A 20,381-nucleotide genomic window follows, 5' to 3' on the forward strand; every position below is an offset into this window, starting at 1 on the left:
TTTTTTCAAACAACCAACTCTTGGTTTCATTGACCTGCTGGACTGTTTTTTTGGATTTTATATTGTTTATTTCTGCCCTGATCATTATTATTTCTTTTCTTCTGCTAGGTTTGGGGTGCTCTTGCTGCCCTTTTAGTTCCATTAGGTGCTCTATTAGATTTTGAATTTGCGCTTTTTCTAGTTTGTTGAAATAGGCCTGGATTGCAATATACTTTCCTCTTAGGATTGCCCTACTGCATCCCAGAGATTTTGGATTGTTGTGTTTTCATTTTCATTTGTTTCCATATACTTTTTAATTTCTTCTCTAATTGCCTGATTATCCCAATCATTCTTTAATAGAGTGGTTTTTAACCTCCACATTTTTGGAGGTTTTCCAGACTTTTTCCTGTGGTTAATTTCGTTTCATAGCATTGCGATGTGAAAGTGCGCATGGTATGATCTCAATTCATTTATATTTATGGAGGGCTGCTTTATGCCCCAGTATATGATCTATCTTGGAGAATGTGCCATGTGCACTCGAAAAGAAGGTGCATTTCCTATCTTCAGGATGCAGAGTTCTAAATATATCTATCAATTCCATCTGTCCCAATGTGTCGTTCAGGTCCATTGTTTCTTTAGTAATTTTCTGTCTGGTTGATCTATCCATTGCTGTCAGTGGAGTATGAAAGTCCCCTGCAATTAGCACATTCTTAACAATAAGATTGTTTCTGTCTGTGATTAATTGTTTTATGTATTTGGACGCTCCCAAATTTGGCACATAGATGTTTATAATTGTTAGCTCTTCCTGATGGAGAGAGCCTGTAATTATTATATAATGTCCTTCTTCATCTCTTGTTACTGCCTTTACTTTAAAGTCCAGTTTGTCTGATATAACTATGACTACTCTGGCTTTCTTTTGGCTTCCAGTTGCATGATAGATATTTCTCCATCCCTTTACTTTCAACCTGAAGGTATCTTTAGGTCTAAAATGAGTCTCTTGTAAACAGTAAATAGATGGTTTTCGTTTTTTTATCCATTCTGCTGCCCTGTGTCATTTGGTTGGAGCATTCAGTCCATTTACATTCAGTGTTATTATTGAAAAATGTGAGTTTAGATTCATTGTGTTCTCCCTAGACTTCATGTTTATAGTGGTGTCTCTGGCACCTTGTATTCTTTGCAACATTTCCCTCATAAAGTCCCTCTTAGGATTTCTTGGAGGGCTGGTTTGGTGGTCATGAAGTCTCTCAATTTTTGTTTATTTGGGAACACTTTTATCTCTCCTTCTATTTGAATGACAGGCTTGCTGGATAAAGGATTCTCGGCAGCATGTTTTTTCTGTTCATCATATTGAATTTTCTGCCATTCCTTCCTGGCCTGCCAAGTTTCATTAGATAGGTCTGCAACCACTCTGATAGGTTTCCCTTTGGATGTGAGGGCCCTTTTATCCCTAGTTGCTTTCAGAATTCTCTCTTTATCTTTATATTTTGCCAGTTTCACTATGATATGTTGTGCTGAAGGTGGATTCAAATTATGTTAAGGGGGTTCTTTGTGCCTCTTGAACTTGAATGTCTATTTCTTTACCCAGATTTGGGAAATTCTCAGTTACAATATGGTCTAGTATCCCTTCAGGACCTCTCTCTCTTTTTTCCTCTTCAGGAATTTCTATGATAAAGATGTTGTTCCATTTGATTATATCACTCAGGTCTCGAATTCTCCTTTCCTGCTCCCAGATCAATTTCTCTCTCTCTCTCCCTCTCTCCCTCTCTCTCTCTCTCTCTCTCTCTCTCTCTCTCTCTCTCTCTCTCTCCTGCTTTGGATCTTTTGCTATAACTGTATCTTCTAATTCACCTATTCTTCTCTCTGCCTCTTCAATCCTTGAGGTGGCCACCTCCATTTTATTATTCACCTCATTTATAGCCTTTTTAACCTCATCACGCCTATTTTGAAAGTCCCAAGTTATTGTATCAGTAGCTTCTCTGATGCTTTTTTCAAGCCCAGCGATTAATTTTATGACAATTGTTTTAAATTCTTGTTCAGTTATGTTGTTTAGATCTGTTTTGAGCAGTTCTGTGGCTGTGACTTCTTCCTGGAGTTTCTTCAAGGGAGAGTTCTTTTTGTTTTGTCATTTTGGCTAGTTTTCTGTCTCTTGCCAGTTTTAAAAAGCTCATTGTGCACTGTGCACCTGTTAGTATTGCTCTGTTAAAGGAGGCTTATTGACTGTCCAGGGCCTGTCATTTCAGTTTGCACTTATAGGTCTAACAGGAGAATAGGAGAAACCTAATGGAGGACCATGGGGAGGGGAAGGGGGAAAGAGAGTTGGGGAGAGAGAGGGATGCAAAACCTGAGGGACTACTGAATACTCAAAATGAACTGAGGGTTGATGGGAGAGGGGGAGGAGGAAAAGAGGTGGTGGTAATGGAGGAGGGCACTTGTGGGGAAGAGCACTGGGTGTTGTATGGAAACCAATTTGACAATAAACTAGTTAAAAAAGTAAAATAAAATAAAAACTTTCTTCAGTGAGAAAGAAAAAATTCTGATGTGTTAAAGCCACTGATATTTGGCATTTATTACATTAGCCTGACATAATGGGAGTAGGACATATCTAAAGATTTTCAAAACAGAATTTACTATTAATACTTTTCATAAGTTTATGAAAATGTATATTTATATGCATATATATACACACACACTTACATAAATATCAAACATGCCTTGAAACGTTATTTTCCTCAGAAAATTTTGCTTTTCATATTGAGTTGACACACGGTTGTTCATATTGTGTATATCAAATAGAAATAGTATTGCATTTTTGTGTGTAGAGTAAAGATGTGGGTTCTCAAAACTGCAATTTAAATATCCAGAATGGGTGGATGGGTTGATATTTTCAATGTTTCAAGATCCATTCATGGGTTCCCATTTATAGTGTAACTTTATATAATTTTGTGAGATACAATCAGATTGTGCTTGCTTTCCTGCAAAAAAAACTGAACCGCTCTTGATTCATTTATCCATACCAGCCCAACCACATGTGGCTAAAATAAAGGTCATGTTCCATAAAGCTAGACTGTCCCTGCAGTCGTCACTGCGGTCGTGGCATTTTCCCAGAGAAAACGGTCTACCCTAGTCAGGAACTCTAGACTATTCTCCTTCATCATTCATTGAATAAGCTATTCAATAGAACATTTTATGCTCCCAATCAGGGTTGGGGAGATTACCATTTATGGTCTCATCTTTCACTTTCTTTACACAAATTGGATTTCAGCCACAACCCTCTAATAGTTCCCCTATACTCAGTGACTGAAATAGTTTTTTTCTCTGGTTTCTCTTCAAATTTTCCAGTTACTTTGAGGCATCGCTGCCAACTATTAATCAATACTTTCTTTCTGATTATATCCCAGGTACCCTGCCACTTGCCATTAGCAGCCTTATTTGTCAAATGAACAATATGCATTTATTCCATCTACTAAAGTATAATCTATAAGTATTTAGATTATTGAAAGCAGAAGGATTTTTACTAGCAAAACTCTAATAAGTTTGATGGCAAACAGTTAAAACATCCAGGAGCTATCATATCTGAAAGCAATTATCTTATAGAGTATTTTGTTGTCTAATTCAGTAGAGGATACATGCTACCTAAATGATGCCAAAAAACATGCAAACTCCAGCCCGGAGAGCACACCACTGTGACATACACGTGTCCCAAGATATAAACTAAGTAACATCAGGTTCTGCCATGATAATCATTTCAGGTTTAACTAGCCACAAATAATAAATTAGCCAAGAAGTCTTTCAAATATGTTCATGTGCATGGGATCAAATTGTGTGTGTGTGTTTATTTATTTACCTGTCATTTTTCTTTGCCCTCAAAATATGCATCAATAATTTTTGGAGAAAAGAATGCTGAATAGGGTGACTGGGTGGCTCACTCAGTTAAGCTCAGGTCATGATCTTACGGCTCATGAGTTCAAGCCCTGTGTGGAAGTCCAGTGCCACTCACCTGACATCCAATCTAGTTTCAGATTTGTTGATCAGGAAAAATAGGAAAAATATCTTAGAAATTTGAGAAATGGGAGTTTATTTATTTCTGAGAAAAAAAAAAGAATGCTGAGTAATTTTGACCAAATATGATATGTTATAATACTGAGTTTAGAAAGCACTGTAACAGTTTCAAGGGCAAAAAGTAAAGTCATTAAATCTTTGAAAACTCTGCAAGATAATTTCAATCCTAGTGTCTTCTTTGTTGTACTCAAAAAGAAAATAGTCTTCATTATTAAGCATTCATCTATTGCTAGTAATACTTACTTTTTCAATTAATAATTTTAAGTTAATCATGTATTACAGAATAACAAGCAGACTGATGTCACAGTTACTGACAAACTCGACTCCCAGGCTTCTTTGTGTTATTATGCAAATCATGTCGTTAATGCTAAAAACAGACTGTATAGTAATTGTAGAGATAAAATTTAATACACAGAAAGTTATCTTGACCATTTTATATTCTGTTTCCTTCATTTTTTAAAACAGAATAAATAGCAATTCTGCAATTAAGAGAGCACTATTAAATACTTCTCCCCTCGGAGAGAATTACATGGAAATAATTTCAAAAGGTGAAATATACCATGCTTTAAAAAACTTACGAAGGAGCTTCTACAAGCTCTTTAAAACCTCTGACTTCCAAAGATTCAATCCTCTTTGTCCTATCACTCATGTTTCATATCACTGATTAATTATTTAATTCCCTTTCAACACACAAAGTACTTTCATTTTAAAGAATTGTTTTTTTCCCCCAGCAAGATGATTCTAGTTCATTTGTCATTTTACATGAACAGGATAATTCCTAAATCAATTTGAGTTTTTTAAATGACTAGAAACTTTGGCAATAGCTATAAAGTACAGAAAACACAAATATCATATATGACACAATACTTGACTTTGAGAAATTAATACTCTTGTTGAGGGCAATATGTATCCACATTAAGTAATAAAGATTTTTTAAAGCAAATCAAAGATGTATAAGTCAATGTAATCAGATCCCAAATATATTTTAAATAAAACAATCTCTATGAAAATTTAACAAGATGAGAAATACGCTGTTGGGAATTATAAAGGCAGGCTTCCTGGAGCATTTGGAACTGGAAATAATCCTTCTGTAACCAGTATATTACTTTTAAGTGAAGAAGAAGAAGAAGAGAAAACATTTGATGTGTGAGAGGAAAGCAGAGACACACTTGAAGTTCTGCAGAGATAAGTGATGATTTATTTGCATTCATAAACCATCATGGCTAGAATGTTGCTGAATAGTGAAAGTGCAGTAGGATAGCTTCAGAGAAGAGTTGAGTATGACTGGAATGAAGAGCTTGATCACATAGGAAATGAAAGATAATAGCAGGTTCTTAAATGAGAAAGTCACTCTTTTATAGCAATGCTTTTGGCATCACTTTATAGATTTCATTCCAAATAATTTCCTTGTAATTAAAATTGAACCCTAGCTTTTATTAATTTCTGGTTATGAAAAATACCCCTAAAAGGAAAATTAATTTATTCTTCAATTATCTATTTAGAAACATCTATTTCAAGCATACTTGAATAAAATGAAAACATGAGGTTCTATGCCAATTAATCTAGTACATAATCTTCTAAAGAAAGTTAAAAGTTCAAAAAATTATATAATGAAATATATTTTTCATATAGTTGACAGAAAAAAACATTAAAATGAACAAATGTGAATGTTCTGAGACTGGAAGAACAGATTCAAAGTAAATAAAATATATCCTCAGGACTTCTTAAAAGGAAGAGAACTGTTTCCTTCAGCAGAGTTGTTGTATAAACAATGCTTAGTCATACAATATTCTGAATTGCCTTTAGATGCTTGTGCTTCTGGAACTAAAACATTTTTACTGAGAAATTATTTTAATGGAATGATTATCCTAAAATACTATATGGACTCCTTTGGGACTTTGAGTTTCTTACTTTTACAAAGTTTTATTCACCTATTTTCTGTCATTACAAACAACTAACCTATTACTCATTCCAGTCTTTTAAATGACAGAAAGCATATTAATAAAAAGTTTTTTATACTGACATAAGAAATATATTTTGACACACTGTTAAATGGCTTGAAAAGACACATATCTATGGGACCGGTTCTCAAGGTAGGGCCCCAAGACCAGCAATACCAACCTCACCTGAAAACTGCTGAATGAAACACTATAGGGATGGGACCCACCAATCTGTTTTCATAAGCCTTTAAGGTAATTCCGATGGAAATTAAAATTTGAGAACAATTTACATTAATGTGTTATATTTATATGCTATTTTAGTAAGATATTCACAATGTTGCATTTAATGACATTTTATCTCTTTGAAAAATTATAATGTTGTAATCTATTATTCCTTTTTCCATAGTTATGCATGTTATCTGTCACACAACCCTTTTATGAGAAATTTAAATTGTCATGGCACTGAGTTGTTCTAAAAGTTTATGAGTAACAATAATATACTAAAACACAGAAAACATGTAAGTTATAAAAAATATAATAATCTTGATTAACATATTACCTTACACAGAAAATATGTGATTCTATTTTATAAAAGATAAATGCTAGCTTAAGCCAATATGTCATGACAAACATACATGACAGTATATAGTTGCCAAAAATTTTAAATCATATGCTTAAAATTGTTTAATTATATATAAATTATATCTCAATAAGAGTGATAAAAGTTTAAAGTATTACTTTACCATTATACATAAACTCATCTCTCCTATATTTATATATCTCCACAGAAATTCATTTTGTCCTGAGTTAAATGTTATTTCTAAATTATATTATAAATTTATCAACACAGGTTACCCAACCAAAGGCAGTCCTGGAAACATCTCAAATTTGATAAATAATTTAGATTTGAATATGACAACAGTAAAGTAAGCTGACCTAAAAAGGTTGTAAGCTGACCTAAAAAGGTTAAACTCCAGCCATTTCAGAGGAATCAGGAAATTTTCCTATCTCTTACTTATGATAACATAATGAACCCATAAACAGAGAAATCAGCACTTTCCTTAATAAGAACAGAAAAGTTGTTATAGTACATAAGTTAAACATTGTCATCTACTTTGTAACACTAAAGATGTGCATATAAGAAATGTCAGAGGGATATAACATTTAACACAATCTCCAACATGCAATAATTTTGTTCACATTACTAAATCTCTTTCAGCCTTAATTTTCATATTTGTATGTTAAGACTAAATGGAATAACATTAGTGTAGTATCTAGCAGAATAGTATATACTCAACAAGAGGGAAACATTACTATTTTTCCTTGGCTAGTGCCATGTGACTCTCTAGTTCTTCCCATCTTCATTAATTCTGATATAACAGGATTGGCAACTGCATTCTACTCTTCTCCCACATCCTCAAATAGGGATAACCCAAAAACTTGGACAGGTAGGCTTATAGCAAGGGTGGGAGAAGGTAGGTAGGTAAGGATAAGTTCTCTGCCTTCAGTGTTTTCTGTGCCCAAATTCCAGTATTGGGCCAATGAAATGGATGCCAACTCATGGGGTTATTGCTGAAATTGCTGCTGGGCTCCTGGAAGTCCCTGGAAGTCACTGGAATCAGAACAATTACCATGCAGAAAAAAATAAAAAGCTGCCTCTGGCCTCCAGGCTACCTATGCCCATAGATAGCCAGAACTTGAATGGATATAATCTAACCAGCCATACCTTTGGAAATTCGAGAGGATAGTTGGAGAGCCTCACTCAGTCTTTTCATTAACCTTTCAATTACTGCATCTCCATGTTTTACATAATGAAGTTTTGTGGATTCTACTTATTACATTATGATGGAGTTTTACTCTAGGTGATAATATATTAACCATCCCCTTTTGTTTTCTGTTTCTCTGATGTTTTCACATGTTGGAGACTTACTGCCCTAGAGAGACTGCCCCTCCCAGGGCTAAATTAATTCCTAGAAATAGTAGAAGAGTCACCATTGAGCACGGTTTTTATATGCAAAATAACCAATCCAGAGACCTTACTCATGCCTCCGTCATAGGGTTCTTATACTCTATACCACTATTCTGATTTATTCACCCCAGGGCCAAGTACCAGAAAACTAGAGATAGTCTCTATACCGGAAGCCCACTGAAATTATTTAAACTAGCCATACCTAACCCTGCTTATCTTGCCTTGCCTTGCTTTCCCCAGAGAAACCACAATAACAGTTCTTGCTGACATTTCCCCCTCATTCCCTGGGCCTCTTTACTGACACGGTGCCTCCTCGTGTGGTCTCCTGTATGCCCTGGTATATATACCTCCTCCTCTTGGGAACTGTGAGTAACAAACTATCTTCTCAAAGGCAGTGGTCTTATTATCTGTTGGCCTCATCATATGTAAATAATAATAAAATCTACATTTTATTTCATTTTTTTAATTTTTAATAGTTTATTGTCAAATTGGTTTCCATATAACACCCACTGTTCTTCCCCACAAGTGCCCTCCTTCATTACCACCACCTCTTTTCCCCCATCCCCCTTCCCCTTCAACGCTCAGTTCATTTTCAATATTCAATAGTCTCTCAGGTTTTCATCCCTCTCTCTCTCCAACTCTCTTTCCCTCTTCCCATCCCTCTGGTTCTCCATTAGATTTCTCCTACTCTCCTGTTACACCTATGAGTGCAAACATATGGTATCTGTCCTCCGCCTGACTTATTTCGCTTAGCATGACACCCTCGAGGTCCATCCACTTTCCTACAAATGGCCATATTTCATTCTTTCTCATTGCCATGTAATATTCCACTGCATATATATATATATATATATATATATACCACATCTTCTTGATCCATTCATCAGTTGATGGACACTTAGGCTCTTTCCATGTTTTGGCTATTGTTGACAGTGCCACTATGAACATTGGGGTACATGTGCCCCTATGCATGAGCACTTCTGTATCCCTTGGGTAAATCCCTAGCAGTGGATAAAATCTACATTTTAAAACAAAGTGTGACAAGATATTTAACCAGTACCTCTCCAACTTCAATGTGCAAAAGAATCACATGTAAATTTTGTTAAAATAAAAAATATGAGTCAATAGATTTGAAGTATCGAGTTGCATTTCCAACAAAGTGATACCAAAGTTTCTAGTGAATGGACCACACCCTCTATAGCAAAATACTAAACTAGATACACCTAGTTTTAATATTGTTTTAAGTGATTTTTGTGCTTTTTTCCTCTTCACAAATGGTTTCCTTCCTTATACAATGATTTTGTTTTTCAGAAAGCCTACCTAAAAGTTGTTCTAGTATAACATGAGGTAATATGAATAAAAAAATATGTTAAGCTATAAATATACATAAAGTTATGAAAAGTAAAAATGGCCATATAAATTATTCAAAATATAAACTCCTTCCATTTTACCCTTAAATACTATGGAAATAGCAATTTACATTTGAAATGCTTGTTACAGATTTTTTAAATACCTGTTTATTAAAGTAAATATTCAAATATAATTTCCCTTTGACATTGTTAATATTATTTGTTATTTTCAAATGAAGCTGAAAGTAATAAAATTAAAACTCTGTAAACATATAGCATTGGTAGCCCTCAAATTCAAAAAAAAATTGTCTTGAAAATTAAATGTGTATTTGAGGTTTTTTTCCCTAAAGCACAACGTGATTCAATGTATAACTACAGTTGAACTCTTAATGCAATGGTTAGGAACACAAAATCCCATACAATCAAAAATCCACATATAACCTACTGTTGACTAAAAATCTTACCAATACCATAAGGTCAGTTAACACATTTTTGTAGGTTATATGTATTATATACTGTATTCCTACAAAAAGATTTAAAAAACAAATTTCTAAAATATTTAAATTTGACAAATGTTTTTAATAAGTTCAGAAGCACAAAGAGATTTTAAAATATTTTGCTCACTATGGGGTTGTTTTTCCAAAATGTCTAAAGTTCTGCATAATGAAATCATTTAAATCTTTATGTTGTGGGTAACAAGTATTCAGAATTACCCCATACTAGCTATAATAATTTAATTTTCCTGACTTGTTATGTAATGAATTATAGAAGTAGCAGTAACATACTGCTCTTCAAAACTATGAGAGCATATTTATGACAGAGAAAACTGTTTAATTAGTCTCCCTTTTCAAGATTAATTACCTGTCAATTAGTTAAATCATCCTTCTGAAAACACATTTCTTGTGGTAGTCACTTAAATTATAAGTATTATAAATTAAGGATACTAGGTACTATAAATCTTGAGAAAACTCAATGTCATATTCACTATGTTGAAAAGAAAAAAACAGTCTGCATTTCAATAAAAGTACTCTAACCTGTATTCAAGAGAAAATATTTTGTAAAGGGTTTGGAGTCACTACTTTGATTAAGGTGTACATTAAATTTAGTTCTTAATTAAAAGGTGAAATATTTCCTCTATAGCATAAGGTCATTCTTCACTTAATATTGCTTAAAATATTGCTGTTTTGAGGTTTGAGAACTTTTTCTTTTCATATAAGAGACAAAAAAGGGTATAGTGAATTTGAACCATCCAAGCATCGAATATTAATGTTGTAACTCAAAGTAAAGATGCAAGCTATCTCTAGATCTTCCATTTCAGTTCTGTTTAAAGTGATTATTAATGTTCAGACTGTGGGGACTTCTTGTGGTAAAACTCATTCATACTATCACAAAAGTAAATTTGCCTCTAGAAAATGTAAAACATAATTCAAAAAATACTATTAGCATTACTAAAGCTTAAATAAAGTATCTTCCAATAATTCACTGTGCATCAAGCCAGCTAAATGTAATGGTAATTAGGTTCCTACCACATAAACTATTTACCCATTATGTTCTGTTCTTTTAAATGTTTGGGAAAAGGTCTTAAAATGATACAGTATGGAAACAAAGATCCCAAAGCCAGATAAGGACACTACAAGAAAACTACAAGCCAATATTCCAGATGAATACAAAAGCAGAAAGTCTTAACAAAAGACTAACAAACCAAATTCATTACTACATTAAAAGGGGGGAAGCCTGCGTGGCTCAGTTGGCTAAGCATCTGACTTTGGTCCAAGTCATGACCTTGTAGCTCCTGAGTTTGAGCCCCACACACGCTATGGTGCTAACAGCTCAGAGTCTGGACCCTATTTCATATTCTGCCTCTCACTCTCTCTCTGCCCCTCCTCCACTCACATTCTCTTTCTCTCAAAAATAAATAAAATTTTCTTCTTACAAAAAAAGGATTATATATACCACACTCAACTGGGTTTTATCCATGGAAATGCAAGTATGGTAATATACCCAAATTAATAAATGTGACATACCACATTAATAGGGTGAAAGATAAAAATCATAGGATACTTTCAATAGATGAGAAAGAAAAAACATTTGGCCAATTTCAATAACCATTTATGATAAAACTGTCAACACAGGAGAATAGAAAAAACGTACTTCAACATATTAAAGGCCATATATGACAAGCTCACATCTAACATCAAAATCAATAGTGAAATATCAAATCTTTACTTCTAAGATCAAGAACAAGTGCCCATGGTCACTATTCCATTCTAATACTGTAAGTCATAGTCTGAGCAATTAGGTAAGAAAAAAAAATTTTAAAGGCAGCTAAATAAGAAAGGAAAAAATAACATTATCTTAATCTGCAAGTGGAATGATCTTATATATAAAAATCATAAAGACTCCACCAAAATACTCTTAGAAACCACCAACAAATTTAATAAAGTTTCAGAATACAAAATCTACATAAAAAAATCAGAAGAAGCTGAGGCTTGCAAAATCCTCTTAAGAAAGCTGGCCTGGTAGTTGGCCAATAATGTCCTTGTTTTAAAGGTGGTGAGAAAGGTCATTTGTAGATAAGACAGGGATATAGCAAATTCTGGTGGCCTCCTAAAGAACATAATTTACCCATCTTTATAAGTACTGCTCTTAAAATCTAGTGAAAGCAGTTTCTTTTACTGAGTTTCCTACTAACTTGAATGAATAGCTAAATAATAAAGGTTTTTAAAAATTCCATGCAAGATTCCTGGAGAATACTTCTAGACAGAAGTTCAAGCCTTGATTTACCAATTGGGATGCCTGGGTGACTGAGTGGGTTAAGCATCCAATTTGTCTCAGGTCATGATCTCATGGTTTGTGAGTTCAAGTCCTTCATTGGACTCTATACTAACAGTTCGGAGCCTAGATCCTGCTTCAGATTCTACATCTCCCTCTCTCTCTCTGCCTCTCCTCTGTTTGTGTTCTCTCTCTCAAAAATAAACAAGCATTAAGAAAAGATTATAGAAATTGATTAGTTGTTTATGGTTTATCCTTGTAAAACAAATTCAAGAAACGCTATACAGATAACTAAGAATAGTACTGCATTTATGAAATAATCAGAAAGAACCTAATAATGGCTTTTTTATAATAAAAATCATCTTTGGAAATAATTTATGAAAACAAGGAGAGATACTAGCAGGAAAATTTATCAAAGACTTTGTGAAACACAGAAGAAATTGCTGGATTTTTTTTTCAGTATAGTTCTCAAATTCCAAAAGATGCTCTTAGGTATTATCAGAATGCACAAAATGTGCACTATGATTACTCCTGTGTTGAGTAGGTAATTTACATCTTTGTGAATTTCTTGTAATTCCAAATTCCAACTGTTCATTGCTGGCTTATAAGAAAACAATTGATGCCTGTATATTAACCTTGTATCTTGCAACCTTGCTATACTTGCTTAATACTTAGGAGAGTTCCCTTTAGATTATGGATTTTCTCATAGACAATCATGTTTCCTGTAAACACAATTTAATTTCTTTTCAATATGTATACTTTTAAAAACAGCTTCATTTTGTTGATTCCTTATTTATTGTAGTCTGAGAGCATACTTTGTATGATTTATATTATTCTAATTTGTTAAGGTGAGCTTTCTGGCTTAGAATGTGCCTTATCTTCATAACTATTCATGTGAGGTTCAAGAGATTATGTATGCTTCAGCTGTTGGAGGAAGTATTCTATAAATACAAATTGGATCAAGCTGACTGATAGTGAGTTCAGTTCCACTACAGCCTTACTAAGTTTTCTACCTGTTGGATCTGTCAATTACTGATAGAAAAATGTCAAAGTCTCCTATAATGGTGATTCAACCATTTTTCTTCTCAGTTCTACCCAGTTTTACTTCATGCATAGTGATTCTCTCTTATTAGTTGCATATACATCATAAATTATTGTGTTCTCTTGAAGAACTGGCCCCTTTATTATTATAAATGCTCTTCCTTATCCTGATAATCTTATTTGTTCTGAAGTCTGCTTTCCAATTACTATAGCTACTCCAGCTTTTATGATTAGTGTTACCATGTCATACACTTCTCCATCTCTTTACTTTTAAATTCTTTGAATCTTCACATTTAAAGAAGGTTTCTTGTAGGTAATATATATTTGTCTATAGTCAATTCTGACTAAATTGGTGTAGCTAAACCACCCATATTTAAAACAATTATTGCTATATTTACATAAATATTTGTAATAGTTTTTTATTTTTTGCATTTGATGCCCCCCATTTTACCAATATATGATTTGCAAGTAAATATTGCATACATTCAAGGTACAAAACATGTGTATATATTGTGGGTATACATATATATACACACACATATATATTCACACATTCATATATATGTATACACAAACACACACAAAATATACACATATACACACAAACATACACATATACATACATTGTAAAGTGATCACCACATTCAAGGTAATTAACATATCTATCATGTCCATAGTTGACATTTTTTGTACGTGAGAACACTTGAGATCTAATCTTTTGAAAAATGTCAAGTATAAAATACATTATTATTAATTATATTTGCCATGCTGTACATTATATCTGCTGCACTTATTATCATAAAACTCAAAATTGTACCCTTTGGGGCAGCTAGGTGACTCACTCAGAAGAGTGTATGACCCTCTTTCTCAGGGTCATGAGTTTGAGCCCCATATTGTAGATAGAGATTACTTAAAAAATAAAATCTTTAAAAAATTCCATCCTTTAAGCAACATTTTCTCCCTTCTTTTAGCCTCTAGCACCTAATAATCATTATAGGCTCTTATCCTATGATTTTGACTTTTTATATTTCACATATAAGTGAAATCATTAATTATTTGTCTCTGTGCTTGGTTCCTTTCACTTAAGATAATGTGTTCTAGATTATCCATGTTGTCACAAATGGTGAGATTTCTTTTTTAAAGACTGAATAATAATCTATTGTGATGGTTCTTTATCCATTGTCCAATGATAGGCACTTAGGTGGCTGGTCATTTTCTGTATCCATTGTCAACTGACAGATACCTAGGCTGTTTCCATGTACTGACTATTGTAAAAGTGCTGCAATAAACATAGGACAGATCTCTCTTCAAGACATTGATTCTATGTCCTTTGAATGTATACCCAGAAGGGAGACTGTTTTTTTAGTTTGATGTAGCCTCACATGTTTATATTAGCTTTTGTTACAAAAGCTTTTAGTATAAAATCCCAAAAAATTACCACCAATACCAATGTCAAGGAGCTTCTAGACATATGTTTCCTTTTAGAAATTTTTAGGATTTCAGTCCTACATGTAATTACCTAATCCATTTTGGTTGGTTTCTGTCTATGATGTAAAATAGGGTTATAATTTCATTCTTTTGCATGTGGACATTCAGTTTTCCCAACACCATTTTAAAAGAGAATATCCTTTCCCCTTTGAAGATTCTTGGCATCTTTTTCTAAGTTTAGTTAACCCTGTGTGCAAGGATTTATTTCCGCATTCTCTATTCCATTCAATTGGTTTATGCATCTATTTATATAACAGTACCATACTATTTAATTAGTATGGTCTTGAAATATATTTGGTATCAAGAAGTGTACTACCTGCATTCTGTTATTCTTGCTCAATACTGCTTTTATTATTCAAACTCTGTCATTCCATTCCATTTTAGGGTGTTTTTTTTTTCTGAGAAAAAATGCTATTGGAATTTTAATAGAGATTATGTTGAATCTGCACAATTTAAGCAGAAAGGATATTTTAAACAATATTCATTCTTCCAACCCATAAACATGGGAAATGTGTGTGTGTGTGTGTGTGTGTGTGTGTGTGTGTGTGTACTATTGGAACATGGGTATATATTATTTGTCTTCTGTAATTTCTACCATCAATATTTTATGGTTTTCAGCATATATGTCTTTAAGATTCTCAGATAAAGTTATTCCAAGTCATTCTATTATTTTAAAGATATTGTAAACAGTATTGTTTCTTAATTTCTTTTTTGGATAAGTTATTAGTGTATAGAAATGCAACTGTTTTTTATATCCTGATTTTGTGTGTTTTTTTTAATTTGGTAAAGGTTTTTTATCAAAAAGAGAAAATACCCATACTAGAAAAGATTAAATTTATCTGCTCTGAAGAAATATATTAAAGACAATGGAAAATTAAAAAAAGCAAATCCCAAATAATGATAGAAATAGATGTATCCTCTCTAAAAATCTGGACTAACCGGTTGAGTCATTCATATTCATTCAGTATTCAGAGCGTGAGGTAGAAAGCAGAGTAGAAAATTTTTCACCCTCAAGATTTTGTCATTTTTATCTTACTGACTCAATGAATTTGTTGGTTAATTTTAACAGTTTTATTTTTATTATTATTAGACTCTAGTGTTTTCTATATGTAATATCATGTCATCTGGACACAGACAATGTTACCTCTTCCTTTCCAACTTTGATGACTTTTATTTCTTTTTCCTACATAATTGCTCTGGCTAAGATTCTGTACTACTACATTAAATAGAAGTAGTAAAACTGGGCTCCTCTGTCTTCTTCCTGACCTTAGAGAAAAGGTTCTCAAGTTTCCACCATTGACAAGGTTTGTTGTGTTTTTGGTTTGTTTTTTTCATGCAAGAGTATTAAATTTTGTTAAAGTTTTTTTTTCTGCAGCTACTGAGATAATAAAAAAATTTGTATATTTCATTCTTTCATGTGCTGTATCACATTTGTTGACCTGTGGATGTTGAACCATTCTTGCACCCCAGGGATCAATCTGACTCAATCATGGTTTATAATATTTTTCATGTAAAGTTGAATTCACTTTGTTAATATTTTGCTAAGGATTTTGAATCTATGTCATCAGAAATATTGGAACATAACTTTCTTTCCTTATAATGCTCAAGCCTAGAATGGTATCAAGGTAATGCTGGCCTGGAAGAAATGAGTTTGGCAGAAAAATCTCAGAACTATTGGTAATAATTCTTCTTAAATATTTGGTGGACTTGACCTGTGAAACCATGTGATCCTAAACTTTTATTTGGTAAGAGATTTTTGAGTAATAATTTAATCTTTTTACTTATTATTGGTCTGTTTAGATTTCCTATTTCTTTATATTTCAATCTTGTTAGGTTGTATGTGTCTAAGAATTTACCCAAATCTGGGTTATTCAATTTGTTGGTGTAATTGTTTACCTTTATAGTTTTGCATTTTATGTTGTTAGTTGTAATGTCTTTTCACATTTTTTATTTTATTATCTGATTTCTCTTATTCTTTTTTCTAGATTAAGATTAGTGAATTTTGTCCATTGTTTTCAAAATCTTAACTCAACTTCCTTGATCTTTTCTATTGTTATTTTAGTCCCTATTCCATTTATTTCTGGTTCCTTCCTTCTGCTAAGCTTTGACTTAATTTGCTTTTATTTTCCAGTTCTTGAGGTGTATAGTTAGGTTGAGAACTTTTTTTCTGAATGAAGGTGTTTATTGACATATATTGCTCTCTTCAAACTGTTTTTTCTACATCCCATGTAGTTTGGTATTTTATGTTTCCATTTTCATTTGCCTCAACATATTATTTCTTTATTTTCCTTTTAATTTACTCTTTGACCCACTGGTTATTTAGGTGTGTGTTGTTTAATATCTTCATATTTGAGAAACTACCAATATTTCTCCTGTTATTGATTTCTACTTTATAACATTATGATCAGAAAAGACACTTAATATGATTTCAGTCTTCCTAAATTTATTAAGATTCATATGGTCATAAGGTCACATAAGGACCTACCATATGTTCTACCCTGGAGGATATTCTGTAAGCACTTGAGAATGTATGTTCTGCTCCTGTTGGATAGAATGTTCTGTAAGTTTATTAGGTCCATTTGGTCTAAAGTGTAGCTCAAGTCAATATTTTCTGATTTATTTTCTGTCTGGATAACTATCCATTGTTCAAATAGGAGTACTGAAGTCCCTTAATCTTATTTTGTATCACTATTTCTTTTGTAGGCAGCATTAAGTTAGATCATTAAAAAAAATTCCAGCCACTCTAAGCCTTTTGGTTGGATAATTTAATTCACCTATATTAAATCATTATTTTTTTGAGAGACAGAGAGAGAGAGAACAATCAAGAGAGGGGCAGAGGGAAAAGGGGAGAGAGAATTCCAAGCAGGCTCCACACGCAGTATAGTCTGACACAGGGCTCAGTCCCACAACCTCGAGATCATGACCCGATTTGAAGTCCAGAGTTGGACATTCAACCAATTAAGCACCCAGGCACCCCTAAAGCAACTGTTTCTAAATAAAACAAAGTAACTATTAACAAGTAAAGAGTTAATATTGTCATTTTGTTAACTGATTTTTGTCTGTTTTATAATTTCTTTCTTCCTCTCTTTCTTTAGGGATTTTATGATTCTCTACAGGATATGCTATATACTTTATCTTTTATGTATCAACTATACATTTTTGCTTTGTCGTTACTATAAGGCTTACATAAAACACCTTATGACTCTATTTTATAATGGTAACAGCTTAACTTCACTTATATAGGAAAACTCCACACTTCCCCCCTTACATTTTATGATTTTGTGTCACAATTTATATGTTTTGTATGTGTATCCATTTAGAAATTATTGTAGCCATAGATTTTTAGTACTTTTGTCTTTTCATTTTTTGTACTAGAGTTAAAAGTGGTTTACCCAAAGTATTCTGAATTTGACTATCACTTATATTTACCAGTGAGTTTTATACTGTCATATTTTTTCATGTTACTAATTAGCATCCTTTTGTGTTTTGAAACACCCCCTTTTGTATTTCTTGTAGAGTAGGTCTAGTGGGGATAAAACGGTGTCAGCTTTTATCTCTCCTTCCTTTCTGAAATACAACTTTGCTGGGTAATACATTTGTTTTTCTTTCAGTACCTTGAATATATCAACCAATGTTCTCCTGGTCTGCATCTCATTTGCTGAGAAGTCTGTTAACAATTTTATGTGGGTTGCCTTGCATGTGATTCGCCTTTTTTCTCTTGCTGCTTTCAAAATTTTGTCTGTGATTTTTGACTTTGATCATAATGTGTCTTGGTAAAGTCTTCTTTGGGCTCAACTTGAAGACTTAATAAAGTGTTTACATTCCTAGATCTCTGCCAGATAAGGAAAACATTCAGCAATTATTTCTTTAAATAGCTTTTCTGCTCTTTTCTCTCACTCTTTTGCTTCAGATTCTCCCACAATGCAAATGTTAGCTCCCTTTATGGTGTCCTAGAAATTCCACAAGTTTTCTTCATTTTTGTTCTTTTTGTTCTGTTTCTTCTCAATAATTTCTCTTCAAGTTCACAGATACTTTCTTCTCCTTGAACAAGTTTGTTGTTAAAGTTCGTTATTGCATTTATAAGTCACTATACTCTTCAGCTACAAAATTCCTGTTTGGTTCCTTTTTATTACTTCTTTTAAACTTCTTATTCTGTTCATGTATTGTTTTCCTGATTTTACTGATTGCTTTATCTGTTTTCTCTTGTAGCTCTCTGAGCTTCCTTAAAATAATTATTTTCAATTCTCTGTCAGGTCATTGGTAGATCTCCACTTCTTTGAATTGGTTATTGGTTATTTGGTTGTGTCATGTTGCATTTTTCATGTACTTTGAATCTTTGTGTTGCACTGTTCACATTTAAAAAAAGGAATGAGCCTCCTCCTGGATTTACTGACTGGTTTCAGGAGAAAAACTTCACCAATCATCCCAGACCTTTTCATTTTTTTCTTTTTTTTTAAATGTTTATTTATTTTTGAGAGAGATAAAGAGACAGAGAGAAAGCCTGAGCATAGCTAGGGAGGGGCAGAGAGAGAGAGGGAAACACAGAATCCAAAGCAGGCTCTAGGCTCTATACTGTCAGGACAGAGCCCAAGGCGGGGCTTGAACTCACCAACCGAGATCATGATCTGAGCCAAAGTCAGACACTTAAATGACTGGGCCACCTAGGCCCCCCTCTATAGGCACATCTGCTCCACACCTCTTGTTCCTCCTTGGAAGAGCAAAGAGGAAGGATGCAGTTAAGTTTCTATACCTTCTTTTAATCCTATAAACCCAAGCCAATTGCTGAGAGCATCCACCATGTTACCCTACAGTGTGCCCTGAAATATTCAAGTTTGCATTGCCTTCTCCTAATCCCAGAGATGGTCTAGCATTCTGTACATGCTCATGAGCCATCTGCAAATACTCATACCTCACTATTCATGGGACTGCATGTAGGAAGCCAGCCACAAGGGTATGGTTGAGGACTCTGGGGGGCTGAGTGTGCCTGTGGGCCAGTTGTAGGGTCCACAGGCATGGCATCTCAAACAGCTCAGGTCAGGCTTACTGACAGAAGCTAAAGGTAGTTACTAGCATCTTTTGCCCTTTGTTGACTTCTGGTCCTTGGTTGCTGTAATTTCCCGTTTCTTTGGTCCCAGGATCTCCCTGTCTCTCAGCTTTTCCATTTATCTCCAAATTGTGGGTAAGATGAGAAAAACATGGGTTTCATGGACATTATTCCATACAGTGTGAGAAACTAATCACTCATTACATTCTCACTCACATGGGAGAAATTATGAGTAGAGGATGTCTCTCTTGGCACTGATCTGTGGCTGACTTGAAGTAAAGATGATACAGATAAAGTGAAATTGTCCTTCTTACCTTTTTCAATACATGTATTCTCAGAATTTTTGCTCCACTAGCATGTTCAAATTTCTCTGCTGGAATTCCAGACTCCCAGAAAGGTACTCTTCTCTATGAGTAGTTGTCAAAATCAATGTTCTGTGGAGGGATGACAGTAGAAAACTCCTATTCTTCCATCTTTCCGAAGTCATTCACTCGTTACCCTTCATTTCCCCTTTACCCTCTTTTTTTAGACTTCTCTGAATTTAATTGACAATTTTTTGTGTTAAGTTAGCATATATCCTGTCCTAGATTGTAACTATTTCTTTTCAGTATTTTTAACCGATGTCCTATAGTTTACAATACAATTAATCAATCTAATTTTTCAAGTAGCACTGTAGTGCTCTCAGTACTGAAGTGCAAATTTTATACAGAACCTTTTATTAGATTATTTTAATCCCTATC

The sequence above is a fragment of the Suricata suricatta genome, chromosome 2, assembly GCF_006229205.1.
Source record: "Suricata suricatta isolate VVHF042 chromosome 2, meerkat_22Aug2017_6uvM2_HiC, whole genome shotgun sequence".
In the NCBI taxonomy this organism is placed as follows: Eukaryota; Metazoa; Chordata; class Mammalia; order Carnivora; family Herpestidae; genus Suricata; species Suricata suricatta.